General features: G+C 33.8%; 1 long non-coding RNA gene across 1 annotated transcript; it reads left to right on the forward strand.

Moving 5' to 3' along the window:
- Nucleotides 1-8,204: 8,204 nt before the first annotated feature.
- Nucleotides 8,205-8,964, forward strand: LOC122027944. The gene is made up of 2 exons (XR_006124582.1): nt 8,205-8,509; nt 8,625-8,964. It is a non-coding gene; the product is annotated as an uncharacterized LOC122027944 (long non-coding RNA).
- Nucleotides 8,965-19,052: the final 10,088 nt, after the last annotated feature.

Below are 19,052 nucleotides of genomic sequence, written 5' to 3' on the forward strand. Positions count from 1 at the left end.
AAAATCAGTACAAAAAGAACTTACCTAAAATGGTCATACTCAATACACTTGGAGTGTATTAGTGTAATTTATTAGTTAAGATAAACTAATATTTAATTACACTACGACTACTTCAACGGTTTGTTCCTTTCCATCTTAGTCGCGAGCAACTGTTTATAATTTATAAAGAACCGACAACATGATCTTCTGTGTGTGACACCACACACCATGTTGTCTACTATATAAATTAATTGAACAAATTACATTTAACAAATAAACATAGATATTGACCACTGTGATTCTTTATTTCTAAATAAATGTTTATATAAAAGCTAGGCTTTTAGTATACACTCTAACACTTCCAACCTCCCTAACAATGAACTCATTCAACTATGAGACAAAGTGAATTCACAGACTGAACTCAATTCTAACCTAGAAAAAGAAGATTGTCGCCAGTTGCTACAATCACGAGAAGAAGAAAAGAAAAGCTTAGAACTATAATTACAAGGGCTTAATTCTCAGCTTAATGTTGAAAGGGCCTTTAAAGATAAAGCTCTCTCAGATGTTGCGCATAAAGCTACTCTTTTAGACCAGCTACAATCATCATATAACTCGAGGTCTCCTGAGCTAGCCCCAGAATTAGCTTCTAAAGATTTTGCCTTGTTTCAGCGACAGGAAAGATTACAAGCCCAAGACTTGCAAATAAGTTCACTTTTGAAAGAACTAGAGGATGCTAAGGCAGAAAAAACTACATTACAGGGGGAGAAGGATAGCCTATAATCTAAATTTCAGACATATAAGGTAAATGAGGAAGGGCACTGGCAGAGCAAGCACAGATCCTATTTGGATTCTCTTGGGTTTGGTAAAGAATATGCTTGGCGCATCGTAGGAACCCTTACCCATTCTGTTGAAGGAGTAATTCAACAGTTAAGAGAAGGGGGTTTACCTATCAAGAGAACCTCCTCCCTTGTTCGTAGATCACCAACGACTTAACCAGGAGCTTCCCAAAGACTTTCTAAGTAGATTTGAATGAACTTGGAATCTTGTATCTATATTTTCTTGTCATTTCATCACTACTATATACTACTTATTATTTATCACATGTTAATGAAAATTTACAATTACCTGTCTTTCCTTGTGGAGCTCCCCTGTCTTCAGAACCACCCAAGTATTCATATAAATTAACTCCTTCAATATATTCGCTACATATATCTTGTGGAAACATCCTATTATAATCAAAAGAAGTAGACCTCATAATTATCTCCTAAGTGATATATCATGTTGAATGAATTTTTCCTAATGATCTTCGTATTTTTATGATGGGTTGAATGTCTTGCTCATATATAAAAAATCCTTGACCCATCTAGTAGACCGGTCGGGCGTATATTCCTAGACGAGATAACTTATACGTGACAAACTAATTGGCCTTACATCACTGAACGAAGTGAGATGAAGATAATACTTATAATTTATATGTTTTGATTAACTTGCTGAGAGTTTAAAGTCTCCAGTTCCCCTTAAGAAAACTTGTCTGGTCACTTCTTAAGGTCCCCAATCAACTGTATGATGGTTTAAAGTCTCTGGTTCCCCTTAAGGAAGCCTGTCTGATCACTCCTTAAGGTCCCCGATCGACTATATGATGGTTTAAAGTATTCGGTTCCCCTTAAGGAAGTCTGTCTGGTCACTCCTTAAGGTCCTTGATCAACTGTATGATGGTTTAAATTCTCTGATTCTCCTTAAGGAAGTCTGTCCAATCACTCCTTAAGGTCCCCGATCGACTGTATGATGGTTTAAAATCTCCGGTTCCCCTTAAGGAAGTCTGTTCAATCACTCCTTAAGGTCTTTGATCGACTAGATGGAGGTTTAAAGTCTCCAGTTTTCCTTAAGGAAGCCTTTCCGGTCACTCCTTAAGGTCCTTGATCGACTATATGATGGTTTAAAGTCTCTGGTTCCCCTTAAAGGAGCATGTCTAGTTACCCTTTAAGGTCCCCGATCGACTATATGATGGTTTAAAGTCTCTGGTCCCCCTTAAAGGAGCCTATCTGATCACTCTTTAAGGTCCCCGATCGACTAGATAGAAATTTAAAGTCTCTGGTTCCCCTTAAAGGAGCATGTCCGGTCATCCTTTAAGATCCCCGATCGACTAGATGGAGGTTGAAAGTCTCCGATTCCCCTTAAAGGAGCATATCTGGTCACCCTTTAAGGTCCCTGATCGACTAGATGGATGTTTAAAGTCTCCTGTTCCCCTTAAGAAATTCTATCTAGTCACTGCTTAAGGTCCCCGATCGACTATATGATGGTTTAAAGTCTTCGGTTCCCCTTAAAGGAGCATGTCCGGTCACCCTTTAAGGTCCCCGATCGACTATATGATGGTTTAAAGTCTCCGGTTCCCCTTAAAGGAGTCTGTTCGGTTACCCTTTAAGGTCCCCGATCGACTAGATGGAGGTTTAAAGTCTCTAGTTCCCCTTAAAGGAGCCTATCTGGTCACCCTTTAAGGTCCCCGATCGATTAGATAGAGGTTTAAAGTCTTTGGTTCCCCTTAAAGGAGTCTGTCTGGTCACCCTATAAGGTCCCCGATCGACTAGATGGAAGTTTAAAGAGGAGTGAGTATATGACCTCTCCAAATAATATTGCTTGTACTTTTTCTGTTACTCATATCAACAATGTTTGAAAAAAATACATGAATGACTTACAGGCATATTTGTTAAGTTCTACATTATTGCAAATGATTAGCACTCTAAGGCTGTTCAGGTTTTCTCCCTTCTGCATCTTAGAGTTAATAAGAGCCTGATACAAGTTTTTTTATTATTTTATAAGGTCCTCCCCATTAGGGTTCCAGCTTGTTAACATCTCCCACAGGCTTGATGCATTTCCATACGAGATCACCCACCTGAAAAAATCTTGGAATCCTCTATTAAGTCAAGTTCCATGAAACGTTGATCTACATTGCTGTCATCATAAAGCCTCCTTCAGTCAGATTCCACTCCGATTTCAATAGGAATCACTACTTCACCCCCTATAGACCAGATAAAAAGGAGTGATTCCTGCGGCTTCTCTAGGAGTGGTATGATATGCCCACAACACACTGGGTAATTCATCTACCCAGCTACCACCAACATGATCTAATTTAGTTTTGAGTACTCTGATAATTTCTCTGTTGGTCACTTCAGCTTGTCCATTACTCTATGGATACACCACAGAGGTAAAAGCTTGTGTGATGTCATAATCAGAACACCATTTTTTTTAATTTTCTTGCCCTGAAATTACCTTCCATTATCAAAAACTATTTCGTGTGGAATTCCAAATCTATAAATAATATGTTGTCATAGAAATTTGATAACTACATGTTCAGTAATTCTGGCCAGGGGTTCTGCTTCTACCCATTTAGAAAAATAATCGACAGCTACTAATAAGAATCTCCTTTGAGTAGGTGCAAGAGGAAAAGGTCCAACTATATCTATGCCCCATTGATTAAAAAGACAAGATACTATAGAGTTCTTTAATAATTTAGTGGGATGATGAGAACTATTTTGATATTTTTGACAAGATAAACATGTTCTCACAAGTTGAGCAGCATTTGCTTCTAAAGTAGGTCAAAAATATCTGGCTAATAATATTTTTCTTACAAGAGATCGACCTCCCATATGGCTACCACAAGAGTCTTGATGCATTTCTTGTAAAATATACTATATGCCATCTGATCCAACACATTTGAGTAAAGGACTAGAGAATGCCCTTTTATATAGGTGATCTCCAATCATAGTATACTGGCATGCCCTCTTTTTGAATACCCTAGCTTGTTCCGTATCAATGGGTAGAATTCCTTGCTGTAAAAATAGAATAATAGGTGTTCTCCAATCACTCTGAATTTCTAGATTGGCATGTTACTCAATACAAGATACTAACAATGTTTGTTCTACCGGTCTATCTAAATCCCAAGGTATAATGGCCAAAGCTAGTTTAGCTAATTCATTTGCTGCTTGATTGTCTACTCGGGGGATTTTCTTTATACTTACTTCATGAAATTCAGCCTTTAATTTGTCGAATGCTTCTGTATATAACTTGAGCCGTTCATTACTAATTTCAAAGTTACCTATTAATTGATGTGCTGCCAATTGAGAATCAGAATGAATTACCACACCAACAGCTCTCACATGCTTAGCAGCTTGCAAGCATGCTATTAATGTTTCATATTTGGCTTCATTGTTGGTAGCTCTATAATTCCATCTAATAGATAGCTGTATTCGATCTTCTCTAGGAGATATAAGCAGAATCCCTACTCCACTACCTTGTCGAGTAGAAGATCCATCCACATGGATGATCCAGGTTTCCTATGTGTCTGGACTTGGTATTTCTGTTATGAAGTCCGCCAGAGCTTGAGCCTTGATGGTTGTCCAAGGTTGATACTGTATATCATATTCACTAAACTCGATCATCCACTTGATCAACCTTCCGGATGTCTCTGGATTAATGAGTACCTAACCCAAAGTGCTATTAGTTAATACTAAAATCGGGTGTGATAGAAAATAAGGACGCAATCTTCGAGCCGCTAAAACCAATCCATAAGCCAACTTCTCGAGTGTCGTATATCGGCGCTTTGCTCCTTTTAATAAATGCCTCAAAAAATACACAAGTAATTATTCTTTTTCTTCCTGCTTCACTAATATAGAACCAACAACATGTTCATTGGCTGACAAATACATCCACAAGGTCTCTCCTACCACTGGTTTAGCTAATACAAGAAGAGTAAACAAATATTCTTTCGACTCCTCAAAGCCTTGCTACAGTCCTCATCCTATTGAAATTTAGTTGCTTATCAAAGCATTTTAAAGAAGGGAAGACTCCGATCAGCTGACCGAGAGATGAAGCGAGACAGGGTAGTAATCATTCCTGAAGATTTGGAAAAAAACCCCTGCACGATCCTGTGCACAGTGAGACAAACCAACAAAACGTTAGTAACTTAAGATCTAGATGGGAATCCCTGGCTAGGCCCTCCAATACTTAAGTTAGTTTCTCTCTTAAAGGTGGAAGAAAAAGAAGAAGAACAGTAACTGAAGTAGTTTGAAATAGAGTTTAGATGCTAGAACTTGCTTATCTTGCTAACGGAGAGGATCCCCATTTTTATACTACCTCATGTAACCTCCATAGTCATGAAGTGGTCCCAGATTTGTTAGAGTTTGTTAGGAGATGAAGTCATCTCCTAAGCTTCATGCAATAATCTTTTTAAGAAATCTTTTTTTACCCCAGATGTACCTCTTTTGTCGTTTGTGACTCATATTTATGATGAGATATGCATATGAACACGTCATTATAATTGAAGAAGCTTCAAGAAAATATTTTTCGCTAAATTTATCAAGTTGTCATACTTATATACTTCTGTTAAGCATGTCTCAACCGATCATTCAAGCCAGCCGTGTATATATTGAGAATACCTTTTGCTAAGCATATTTCGGCTGAGAATGTTTATGAGCTTTATAAGGCTGAGTGGCCTTATGCTCGGTTGGGTTCTGTCCGGCCGAGCACATATACAACACTGGTGTTTGCTAGGCTTGCAATTGGCCGGTGATGTACTAAAAGCTTCCATAAGGCTAAATGCCTTTACGCTCGGTCGGGCATTGCCTGTCCGAGCGCGTGTAAGCATATCGATGCTCGATCGGCCTTCACTCGGTTGGTAATATACTGAAAACTATATATATAAGGTTAAGTGCCCTTACGCTCGGTCAGACTTTATCCGACCGAGCGCATATACACATATTGGCACTCGTTTGGCCTTCACTCGATTGGTAATATACTACAAGATGTATAAGGCTTAATGCTTTTACGCTTGGTCGAGCATTGCCTATCCGAGCGCGTGTAAACATATCGGTGCTCGCTCGGCCTTCACTCGGTCAGTAATATACTAAACACTATATATAAGGCTAAGTTTCCTTACGCTCGGTCTGACTTTATCCGGTCAAGTGAATACTGACACTCGCTCGGCCTTATCTCGGCCGGTAATATACCACGAACTTCTATAAGGCTAAGTACCTTTATGCTCTGTAGGACTTTGCTTGACCGAACGCGTGTAGGCACATTGGTGCTCACTCAGCCTTCCCTCGACCGGTGATATACTAAGAGCTTCTATAAGACTAAGTGTCTTTACGCTCGATCGGGCATTGCCTATCCGAGCGCGTGTAAGCACATTGGTGCTCACTCTGCCTTCCCTCGACCGATAATATACTTAGAGCTTCTATAAGGTTAAGTACCTCTACGCTTGGTCGGGCTTTGCCTGACTAAACGTGTGTAGGTACTTTGGTGCTCGTTCGGCCTTTCCTCGGCTGGTAATATACTAAGAGCTTCTATAAGGCTAAGTGCCTTTACGTTCTGTTGGGCTTTGTCTGACCGAGCATGCGAGAAAGCCTTTTATTTGGTCACTCATTATCTTATTAATTATACATTCATCCGTCTATATTCCTCTCCTATCTTTTCTCTTTCTTTATTCGACAGGCCAACTTATCATAACCCATATCAACTGGTATCCCAACCAGATCTATCACCATTGGGTCTTTGAATACCCAACATCTTATCAAGTCCTTTAGATCTAACAATAAATTTATCTAAGACTTTTTCTACCCTATCAAGTGTTTCCCTTAAAGCCTGATTTTTAATATTAGGTTTCTAACCCTAGAATCAACTTGTCCACCATGGACAATTCTAGACCTACCTACCTTTCTAGGCATGTGTCTCCCTTTCTTGGGATTAATGCATAAATCCTTCACTACATTCCTCTCCTTAGGCATGGTAGTTTGGTTTTTGTTAGGTCTAACATTTGCATATGATTTCCTTGGGTTATTAACCATGTTAACCCTATTCCTATCATTATACTTAAATTTAAAATTATGCATGGGAAAATAATCTACATTGTTATCTCTAGCATGAATGCCCCTAAAACTTGAATTAATATTAGAATTAAAGATCAAGTTAGGGCTTACCTTCCTACCTACCATTGGAGCTCCTCCTTGACATGAGCATCCACATGACTTCATTCTCCATTTCTTCAATCACTCCATCTTCATGAGTGCTCCCTTCCTTGGATACTTTGTGTGGTAATGTCCCCTTTCACCACACGTGAAGTAAATGATGTGTCACTTCTTCTTCTTCTTGGCACCACCCTTCCTTCAATCTACATTAGATTCTAAATGAACTTTAGTGGGTTTAGGATTTACCTCCTTTACCTACTTGAGTGAAGGACGTCTACTCTTATAGTATCCTATTTTTCCACACTCAAAGTACTTGATGTGATTCTTCCCGCTCTTCTGGTAGATGAGGTTGAGGGTTGAATTTCCAAGACTTCTTCTTCACCCGTCTTGGGTTCTTCTTCCTCCTTCGAAGACGTGGGCGCTTCCACTTCTTTCCCCTCCGAAGATGTGGCCGATTCTACTTCTTCCTCCTCATTGGATGTTGAACATGTCTCCACATCATATTGGTCCTTCCCCTCATTTTGGACCAATGAACCCTTCTCTTTGGGTCCTTCACTTCTCGTGCTTGTGTAGGATCTTTATGAAGAGCAATCACTTAATTCCATAGCTCATGAGCACACTTGTACTCATCTATATGCTACACAATATTAGAAGATAATAAATTCAATATAATTCTATTTATTTTCTTGTCTACCTTCGATCGTAGCCTTTTCTCCTTGGTCCTATACTATGGCTAGAGGTGTTTCCCCTTCTTGTCTATTGGAGCTTCGAAAGGAATTTTTAACGTGGTCTAATGGTTCTAATCTATTTGAAACTAAGTCTCTAACCATTTCCCTCTAATATTTGAAATTTTCTCGATTGTATGGAGGTGGGATTTAGATATCCCATCTACTATAATAAATATGAGTTTTCATAATAGTCATTAACGGCACACGTTTGAGTGTGCTATTAATAATAATTTTTATGATATATTCAATTAAATATACTACGAATAATATTATAATTTTATAAATAACAGTGTGTAAACATAATAGACTATTAAATATATTTTTAATAACATGTAAAATATTGTATGCTGTTAAAATTAATTATTAATAGCACGTTTTTGCGCGTCGTTAAAAATACGTCGACAAAAATAAACTTTTAACCAGCGTAAAAGCGTGCTGTTATATGAATTATTTTTCGCGCACTGTTAAAAAGAATTTTTTGTGTGCATTGTTAAAAGATTTTTTTTAATGTGCTCAAAATTTACTCGCCGCTATCTTTTCATTTTTTTTTTATTAACCTAATCTTTAACCTTCCCGAAACGTCTCTTCTTTCCTCTCTGCGATCTTTTTTTTATCGCCGACAAGCCGCCGACGAAGGGGTAGGCGACAAGGAGTCAACTAGCGCCAGTTGCTCGAGAGGTAGCCAGTGAGGTAGTGAAAAAAGGCCGCTCGTGAGGCAGTCGCTACCTCACCAGTGCGCGAGGTAGCCATTGACTCGCCAAACGAAGAGCGATCGCTTCATGTGCAGGAAGTTAGCGAGCATCTCCGTCACCACCAATGGCTGTATTCCCTTCATGGGGATGGGTAGACTTCTCCTTTTCCCTATTGATCTCTCTCAGAGCAAATTTGTTGGTATTAACATAAAATTGATCTAATTTCCTTGTTCCCACAATTTTTTTGTATTTATCGAATGGTTTAGGCGAGACCAATTTTCTTGGAGGTGTTGCCAGGGTGAAGGGTTCAACATTGTAGTATGCGAAGCCAGAGGCTGGAATTAGATTTCTTGGAGCTCTTGAACTCATGAATTTAAGTGACAATAGGCTTCCCTTTATCAATTGTTTCTTCAATTTTTTTAACCATAACTAAATTGATTAAGCTATTGGTTTGATGTACTCGATGATAGTACAAAAGAAGAGGACTTAAGGTTGTTGTTGCCTCTCGTGTTGACAGGATGAAGGTTGATGCAAATTTAGATGCTTTTGGTTGATGCTGAACCGTGGTGGATTAGTAGATTATAAATCTAATTTAATTTTGATGAAGGTTGCTGTTGGTTGATGTAAATTTGTAAATTTGTAGGAGGTTATGTAAATTTGGCTGACGTGGTGAGCTTTCATCAAAATTTTATCCCCAAAACTTATCCACCTCCGGACACCTGGCCTCCCTCCGGGTGCCTGGACCGTTAACGTGGGGCGGCTAGTAATTGCGCTCAAACTCAACTTCTGGATAAACTTTAATAGTCCAGGCGCCTAGAGCACCTCTGGGAGCTCGGACCACCCGAATGTCTGGCCAAGCACCCGTTCGGGTGAAACTGGTCCAAGCATTCAGACCAACTCCAAGCGCTCGGAGTGTAGGTGCTCGGATCCCTTTCGGGTGCTTGGGCCACTCTTTTTCACCTTTATCTTTCCTGAAAAAAAGTATTAGCCCAGACAATCATAATATGTTTATCCTGTACAATAAAGTTAACACAATAAGATAGTAGTATTAATTAGATCCTATCTTTCCGAGATCAGGATTAGTTATGGTCTCAGCTTAGATTTCTCAAATGGACCAAAGTTGGACTGACATCTACTGTTCCCTCAATCAGGAATGCGTCCTCATTAGATTTCTTCTCTAGTTGGTTACCTCTATTTACCAATTATAGACTTAAGGCCCCTTGACCCACCGGGACTTCCTATCAGATTTCAACCAATCTGGACTTCCTCTTGTAGATCTCAATTGTTCTGGACTTCGTGTCAGCTATCAACCTAGCTAGAAATCCTTCTGCTATATCTCAACCAATCTGTACTTTATGTTAGCTATCAACCTAGTTGAATTCCAGTTTGGTGTTCCGACCCTCTAAATCCATCAAGTCCTGCACACTTGGTAAAGAGGTTAGACAAACAACACATCTAATTTTAACCTATTTTTCATACATCAAAACCTGATTATCAGTGTAACCTATACCAATAATTTTATTTTTTTATATAATGACAATTTAGGTTAAAGTTAAAAAAAAATATATAAATAAGCATTAAACATGTAATGCAAAGTAGTTGGTTTGAATTGATTTTTCTAACCTAACCCACTATCCTCTCCATTTAGCATGCATCAAAAAATAATGCAACGCATTAACACAAATTTCTAATTTTTCATAAAAGTTTAAAAAAAATTGTAAATATTTCAACAAATTGTTTGACTAAGATTTGAAAATTTTTGAACTTAATCAAAGTGTCAGCAAATGAATAAATTTTGTAAACTAAGTTTTGTAAATAAGTTTTTAAATAATGATTTTATGTTCTTAAATTTTGAAAATAAGTTTTCTGAAAACAACCATTGCAAATAGAAAATGCTATCATTTTAAAAGAATTTTTGTAAGTAATATTTTTAAGTAAATGAATTTTACAAAGGTAAAGTTTTTATTAAAAAAAACTCAGGTTTATTATAGGGAGGAGTAAATAAAATTTTTTTAAAATTTGAAAGCAACTTTTCAAAATTTATAAAAAAATTTCAAAAGTTTTAAATTTAAATTTTGCAAAAAGCTAACTTTGGTAAAGTATTTCCAAATAATTTTTTAAAAAAATAAAAAATGACTTTCAAAGCAAATTTGTTAAAATAATTTATACAATAATTTCAAAATATTTTACATAAAGGAATTTTTAAAATAATTAAGGAAATTTTAAAAGAAATTTTTAAAAATAAAACATTTTTAAATGATTTTCTAATGTCTGAAAATTAAAATTTTTAAAAACATTTTGTATAGATAAATTTTATAAGAATTTTATAAAACTTTTTAAAGTATTTTTGAAAATTTCTTTCACAATATTTTAAAGATATTTTCAAAGTGAAAAAAATAGTATAGATTTAATTTGATCAAGTACTAATATTTAGTTAGAAATTTATTAAAACGAACGACGTAACTTGATCAATATACTATTATATTTATATCTCATATTTATTTTAATGCACTAGTATAAACATCTAAAGTCCAAGCAAAATGCCTACGCATCTCAAGTTATCCTATGTTTTGAATACACAATCAAAGTAGACCTAGTGTGTTTATAAGATACTCATTCCCTAGATCTATAGGATCATGTTTTCTATGGGTTTGATCTGTACTAAGGTCAAAAAAATTTTTAACACTATAGAAATGAAATTTTTTTAAAAAACATAAGTAAAAACATTTCTTATAATTTGTAAATCATTTAAAAAAATATTTTATAATAAGAGACCTAGTTTAACATTCTCAGTTTTCTTCTTAGTTCCTAATGTTTTATTAAGTTAAAGGCAAGTTTTAAGTTTTTTTGAGTTTGAATTACATGTATGTTTGGATTGATAATATTAAATTAATTGATTGGTAATTTGACTAATTTGAATTAGGTCAGTATAAAGTTTAAATTAGGTTGAATTAAGGTATTAATTAAATTGTGTTTTCAATTAAGGTTATCCTAAATTATCAATTAAGGTTAGAAAGTTAAGTTTAAGTTAAGTTAGATTAATATTTAGTTAACTTAATTTTAAAGCTGTGGATTAACATTTAGAGTTTAATTAAATTAATATTAATTGTTTACTTATTAATTATTTAATTTAGTTTTAAGTTTAATTTAATTAATTTGTAGTTGATTTAATTATTTGTTTAGTTAAGACTTAAGTTTAAATTAATTAATTTAATTAAGTAAACTTTAAGTTTAGGATTCCATTACAGTTATATTTTAAAATATTTTTTAAAATATTTTTTTAAAATAATTTTTATTACAATTTTTAATTTTTTTGTTTAATAAAAAATTTAAAGTAATACGTTAACTAACTTTATGTTTAACTATATTTTAATTTAAATTAAATTTATTATAAATTTAATTTATTATAAATTTAATTTATTATAAATTTAATTTATTATAAATTTAATTTAATTTAGTTTAATTTATTTTATCTTAATTTTAATTTAATATAATTTTAGTTTTAATTTGATTTAATTTATCTTAATTTAAATTTAAGTTTAATTTTAATTTTAATTTATTTTTAATATAATTTAATTTATCTTAATATTAATTTATAGTTTAATTTAACTTATCTTAATTTTAATTTTAATTTAATTTATTTTTATTTTGTTATTTTAATTTTATTTTATTTTATTTTAATTTATCCATATTCATCTCACCCGATCTATATTTTCATTTAGAGAATCTTATAATTTTGTGAGATGAGTTAAGTTTAAATTTCAAGGTTTGATTTAACTTGTGTTAGATTCAAGTTTATATTTGGGTTTAAGAAACGAATATTCTTTGGATAAATGTCTAAGTTGTGGTGAGTCATCTAGATATCATTAGAGTAACTATGCCTTTGAAAATTTTTAAATAGTCTTGCCCACTGAACTTAGTACAAAACTTTGGTCTAACCAACTACGATTAGTAAGGGGTAGCTTCAGTTAATTCTACTAAGTCAACTGTACTAGGGTAAAGCTCCTAGACATGCATATATAGAGCTTTTATAACCTAGTATCATCCAAAACTTCTCTAGTACTATTTGTTAAGTTAAACTTTTGTCCCTAATTAAACTAGTTCTAATGTCGAGTAAGTTATTGTTTTGGATGTGCCAACTAATTTAAAGCCTCCTCCTAAATTATTGAGCTTTGGATTTAGGTTTTAGGTTTGTGTCGTTTTATTTTATAATTATAATAAACTTGATTATAGTTGGTGTTTAGATTAATTTCGTATTTACTTGATTTAAGCTTAGTTTTTAATTTTATTTTATTTTTAGGTGTGTATTTAGTTTAGAAGGTTTAATTTTTGAGATTAAGGTTGAGTTATTTGCTTCATTTTGATTTATTTTTAGGTAGTATATTTTAATTTTAGATACATAAAATTAATTGAGTCCTACTTGCTTGGTTAGATAAGATTTTGGAACCCAAGTTTTGTTTTTTTGTTTTGGCTTATAAGTGATATAAATATTTTATTTGTTGAGCTGGACTTATATCTAAGTCTGAATTTGTTATACACAGCTCGTTGTGATCCAAGTATCATGTTGAGATACTTGGATCTTGTTGTGAATTTTTCTAACAATTCTTTTAGATTGATTACTTCAGTTTCAATTTAGATGTTTCTTCCTCAAGACTTTCGACTTGAGTTGGGTTAGTATTTTTGGTTTGAGAATTAAGTTGTTCCTTAATGTGTTGATTTTCCTTAAGGAGTGTGTCATTTTATTTTTCATATTTAATTAATTATTTATTAAGATATACAATAATTTTAAAGAATTTTACAGTTAAACTAGATTGTACCTCGTCAAAATCATTGGAAACGAATACAAATTCATGACTTGACTCGTATTTGAACTCATCGTCTTGATCCACCTTGCTTTCTTATTTCGGTCCGAATGCCATCAGCGTGAGGTAGTTGTGATGCTTTGATTCATTGTTGTCCGACTCTTCTGATGATGACTCGTTCCAAGTCACTTTGAGTGCCTTCTTTCTTCAGCTTGTCTTGGGTTTGCCCTTTTTTATTTTTGGATACTCGTGCTTGTAGTATCCTTTCTTGTTACACTCGTAGCATGTGATCTTCACCGTCGCGTCATTGGATGTTGATTTGATCACCTTTTGTAAATCCTTCTTTGTGAAGTTGTTCTTCTTTCTAGTGAATATTTTTCTGACCATGTTCACTAGTTATTCTTCTTCGTCGGCTTCTGAGATAGATTCAAATTTGGGCTCCACACTACAAAAAAATTGCAATTTAGGGACGAACATTTGGGACGAATATTATTCATTGCAAATTTGTGATGGATTTTGCAACAAAAACATAATTCGTGGCATATTAGCAACGAAAATAGCAACAAAAAAATATTTTTCACAAATTAGCAATAAATATATTTTTGTCGCAGAATTTGTTCCCAATCAGTGTCGAAATATAAACTTCGTTGGAAATTTTATAAAATATGTGACATACATCGCTAATTAGCAACGAATATATGTTCGTCGCTAAATTCATATGATACCTAATAAAATTTTTTAATCATAATAATAATTAGATGGAGTTTATAAATCGTATGATTTAGGGAAAAGAGCTAGAGTTTGAAAATGGTAAAGTGATTTTGATATCCAAAAATCACTCACCAAAATATATTTAGTAGAAAAAATATTTGAGGTCATTATTATGATCAGGAGATCGATACGAAGCCATAGGAACTTGTTTCATATGATTCGGATCTCTCTAGGTCCATCTTCCATATTTTGGAAGCATTTATATTGATTTTTAAAAAATTTAAATGTTGTCACGAACTTGGAAATTTGCCCCAAATTTGGGACGAACTTCTAAGTTCGTCACAAATTAGGGATGAATTTCAAAATTTGTCCCAAAATTATTTTTAAGTTATAATTTTAAAAAATGGAAGATGGCCCTAGAGAGCTCGGAATGACACGAAACAAGTTTCTATGGGTTCATCTCATTCTCCTGATCTTACTAATGCACTCAAACATAATTTTTAACCAATACACCGACGTTTAAAAATTTTGGGAACAAGAATTGAATATTTATTAGTTGTTCAATGTAAAAAATATATAAACGTCGGTGTATTGGTTAAAAATTATGTTTGAGCACATTAGTAAAATTAGGAGAATAAGACAAACCCATAGAAACTTGTTTCGTGTCATTCCGAGCTCTCTAAGGTCATGTTCCATTTTTAAAAGTATAACTTAAAAAAAATTGGAATGAATTGTGGATTTCGTTCCTAATTTGCGATGAACCTGGAAGTTCCTCCCAAATTTGGGATGAATTTCCAAGTTCATCACAAAATTTAGAATTTTCAAAAATCAAAATAAATGCGTCCAAAATACGGAAGATGGACCTAAAGAGCTTCGAATCACATAAAACAAGTTCATATGAATTTGCATCGATCTACTGAACCTCAAATACCTAATATAATTTTTTAATCATAATAATAATTAGATGGAGTTTATAAATCTTATGATTTAGGTAAAAAGAGCTAGAGTTTGAAAATAGTAAAGTGATTTTGATATCCAAAAATCACTCACCAAAATATATTTTGTAGAAAAAATGTTAGAGGTCGTCATTATGATCAAGAGATCGATACGAAGCCATAGGAACTCATTTCATGTGATTAGGAGATCTTTAGGTCCATCATCCGTATTTTGGAAGCATTTATTTTGATTTTTGAAAAAAAAATAAATTTTGCGATTAACTTGGAAATTCATCCTAAATTTGGGACAAATTTCCATGTTCATCGCAAATTAGGGATGAATTCCAAAATTCATCCAAATTTTTTTTTAAGTTATATTTTAAAAAATGGAAGATGATCCTAGAGAGCTCAGAATGAAACGAAATAAGTTTCTATGGGTTCGTCTCATTCTCCTGATCTTACTAATGCGATCAACCATAATGTTCAACCAATACACCGACGTTTATAAATTTTTAGAACAAGAATTTAATATTTATTAGTCATTCGGGGTAAAAAATTTATAAACGTCAGTGTATTGGTTAAAAATTATATTTGAGCATATTATTAAGATTAGGAGAATGAGACGAACCCATAGAAACTTATTTCATGTCATTCCGAGCTCTCTAGGGTCATTTCAATTTTTTAAAAGTATAACTTCAAAAAAATTTGGGATGAATTTTGGAATTCGTCCCTAATTTGTGACAAACCTGGAAGTTTGTCCCAAATTTGGGACGAATTTATAAGTTCGTCGCAAAATTTAAATTTTTGAAAAATCAAAATAAATGCATCCAAAATACGAAAGATGAATCTAAAGAGCTCCGAATAACATGAAACAAGTTTTTATGGATTCGTATCGATCTCCTGATCATAATGATGACCTCAAATACCTAATAAATTTTTTTAATCATAATAATAATTAGATGGAGTTTATAAATCGTATGACTAGGGGAAAAAGAGCTAGAGTTTGAAAATGGTAAAGTGATTTTGATATCCAAAAATCACTCACCAAAATATATTTTGTAGAAAAAATGTTTGACGTTATCATTATGATTAGGAGATTGATACGAATCCATAGGAACTTGTTTCATGTGATTCGGAGTTCTCTAGGTCCATCTTCTGCATTTTGAACTCATTTATTTTGATTTTTCAAAAATATAAATTTTGCGACGAACTTGGAAATTCATCCCAAATTTGGGATGAACTTCCAGGTTTGTCGCAAATAAGGGACAGATTCCAAAATTCGTCCCAATTTTTTTTTAAGTTATACTTTTAAAAAATGGAAGATGACCCTAGAAAGCTCGGAATGACACGAAACAAGTTTCTATAAGTTCGTCTCATTCTTTTGATCTTACTAATGCACTTAAACATAATTTTTAACCAATACACTGATGTTTATAAATTTTTGGAATAAGAATTTAATATTTATTAGTCGTTCAGGATAAAAAATTTATAAACATCGGTGTATTGGTTAAAAATTATGTTTGAGCGCATTAGTAAGATTAGGAGAATGAGAGAACTCATAGAAACTTATTTCATGTCATTCCGCATTCTCTAGGGTCATCTTCCATTTTTTAAAAGTATAACTTAAAAAAAATTAGGGATGAATTTTAGAATTCGTCCCTAATTTGCGACGAACCTGGAAGTTCGTCCCAATTTTGGGATGAATTTCCAAGTTCGTCGCAAAATTTTAATTTTTGAAAAATCAAAATAAATGCGTCCAAAATGCAGAAGATGGATCTAGAGAGCTCTGAAACACATGAAACAAGTTTCTATGGATTCGTATTGATCTTCTGATCATAATGATGACCTCAAATACCTAATAAAATTTTTTAATCATAATAATAATTAGATGGAGTTTATAAATCATATGACTTAGTGAAAAGGAGCTAGAGTTTGAAAATTGTAAAGTGATTTTGATATCCAAAAATCACTCACCAAAATATATTTTGTAGAAAAAATGTTTGAGGTCATCATTATGATCAAGAGATCGATGCAAAGCCATAGAAACTTGTTTCATGTGATTCAGAGCTCTTTAGGTCCATCTTCCTCATTTTGGAGTTATTTATTTTGATTTTTTAAAAAATTAAATTTTACGACGAACTTGGAAATTCGTCCCAAATTTGGGACGAACTTATAGGCTCGTCGCAAATTAGGGATGAATTCCAAAATTTGTCCCAATTTTTTTTTAAGTTATACTTTTAAAAAATGAAAGATGACCCTAGAGAGCTCAAACATAATTTTCTATGTGTTCGTCTCTTTCTCCTGATATTACTAATGCACTCAAACATAATTTTTAACCAATACACCGATGTTTATAAATTTTTGGAATAAGAATTTAATATTTATTTGTTGTTCGGGGTAAAAAATTTATAAACATTAGTGTATTGGTTAAAAATTATGTTTGAGAGCATTATAAGATTAGGAGAATGAGACGAACTTATAGGAACTTGCTTCGTGTCATTCCGAAATCTCTAGGGTCATCTTCCATTTTTTAAAAGTCTTTGGAATTCGTTCCTCATTTATGACAAACCTAGAAGTTTGTCCCAAATTTGGGACGAATTTCCAAGTTCATCGCAAAATTTAAAATTTCCAAAAATCAAAATAAATGCGTCCAAAATGTGGAAGATAGACCTAGAGAGCTCCGAATCATATGAAACAAGTTTCTATAGATTCATATCGATCTCTTGATCATAATGATGACCTCAAATACCTAATAAAATCTTTTAAGCATAATAATAATTAGAAGGAGTTTATAAATCGTATGACTTAAGGAAAAAGAGTTAGAGTTTGAAAATGGTAAAGTGATTTTGATATCCAAAAATAAGTTATCAAAATATATTTTGTAGAAAAAATATTTGAGGTCATCATTATGATTAGGAGATCAATGCAAAGTCATAGGAACTTGTTTCATGTGATTCAGAGCTCTCTAGGTGCATCTTCCGCATTCTGAAAGCATTTATTTTGATTTTGAAAATTTTAAATTTTGCGACAAACTTGGAAATTCGTCGCAAATTTGGGATGAACTTCTAGGTCCGTAGCAAATTAGGGATGAATTCCAAAATTCGCCCTAATTTTTTTTTAAAGTTATACTTTTAAAAAAAGGAAGATGACCCTAGAGAGTTCAGAATGACACGAAATAAGTTTCTATGGATTCCTCTCATTCTCCTGATCTTATTAATACGCTCAAACATAATTTTTAACCAATACACCGACGTTTATAAATTTTTGGAACAAGAATTTAATATTTATTAGTCGCTCGGGGTAAAAAATTTATAAATGTCGACGTATTGGTTAAAAATTATGTTTTAGCCCACTAGTAAGATCAAGAGAATGATACGAACCCATAGAAACTTGTTTCCTATCATTCCGAGCTCTCTAGGGTCATCTTCCATTTTTTAAAAGTATAACTTAAAAAAAAATGGGATGAATTTTGGAATTGGTCCCTAATTTAGAACGAATTTTGAAATTTGTCCCTAATTTGAGATGAACTTGGCGATGAATTTATTTTCGTTGCCAAAATCCCTAAGATTCCTGATCGCTACGGTGCCCTAATGCCTTATCTCCTCTCTTCTATTCTCAGCTCATTAGCGGCGGCGGCGTAGGCATCTCCTATTGGTGTGGGAAGCATCCGACGATCGAACCCAAGTTTTGATAATGACAAAGGATTTAAAGTTAAGGTGTTTTGTTATCTGATATGTGTGAATGAGTTTGCAGGAAAGTCCTAACTGCGGTTAGGCAGGTGGAAAATCTAAGGGGCGGCAACCTTAGGTCCTAGGGGGTGGTAACCCTAGGTGATGGAAAATTCTAAGGGGCGACAACCTTCGGTCCTAGGGGGAGGTAACCCTAGGTGGTAGAAAATCCTAAGGGGTGGTAACCTTAGGTCCTAGGGGGAGGTAACTCTAGGTGGCGGAAAACCCTAGGGGGTAGTAACCCTAGGTCCTAGGGGGTGGTAACCCTAGACAGAAAGTCCAATCAATCTGGAGGACTGATCTGGCAACAGGTATGCTCTCTTGTGTGGAGTAAGTGAGGGCGCGTTCCCCGCTGAGGGAACAATAGGCGTCGGTTCGACTTAGGATTTTCGGTCGGAAATTCGAAGTCAGAACCAGACAGCCCATTGACTGTCAAACATTTATATTTATGGTATTTTTATGTTCTAACTTTGTTTTGCAAGATATGTTGTTGTTTTATGGACTAACGTATCTTGCAA

Source organism: Zingiber officinale, chromosome 10A (genome assembly GCF_018446385.1).
Source record: "Zingiber officinale cultivar Zhangliang chromosome 10A, Zo_v1.1, whole genome shotgun sequence".
Lineage (NCBI taxonomy): Eukaryota > Viridiplantae > Streptophyta > Magnoliopsida > Zingiberales > Zingiberaceae > Zingiber > Zingiber officinale.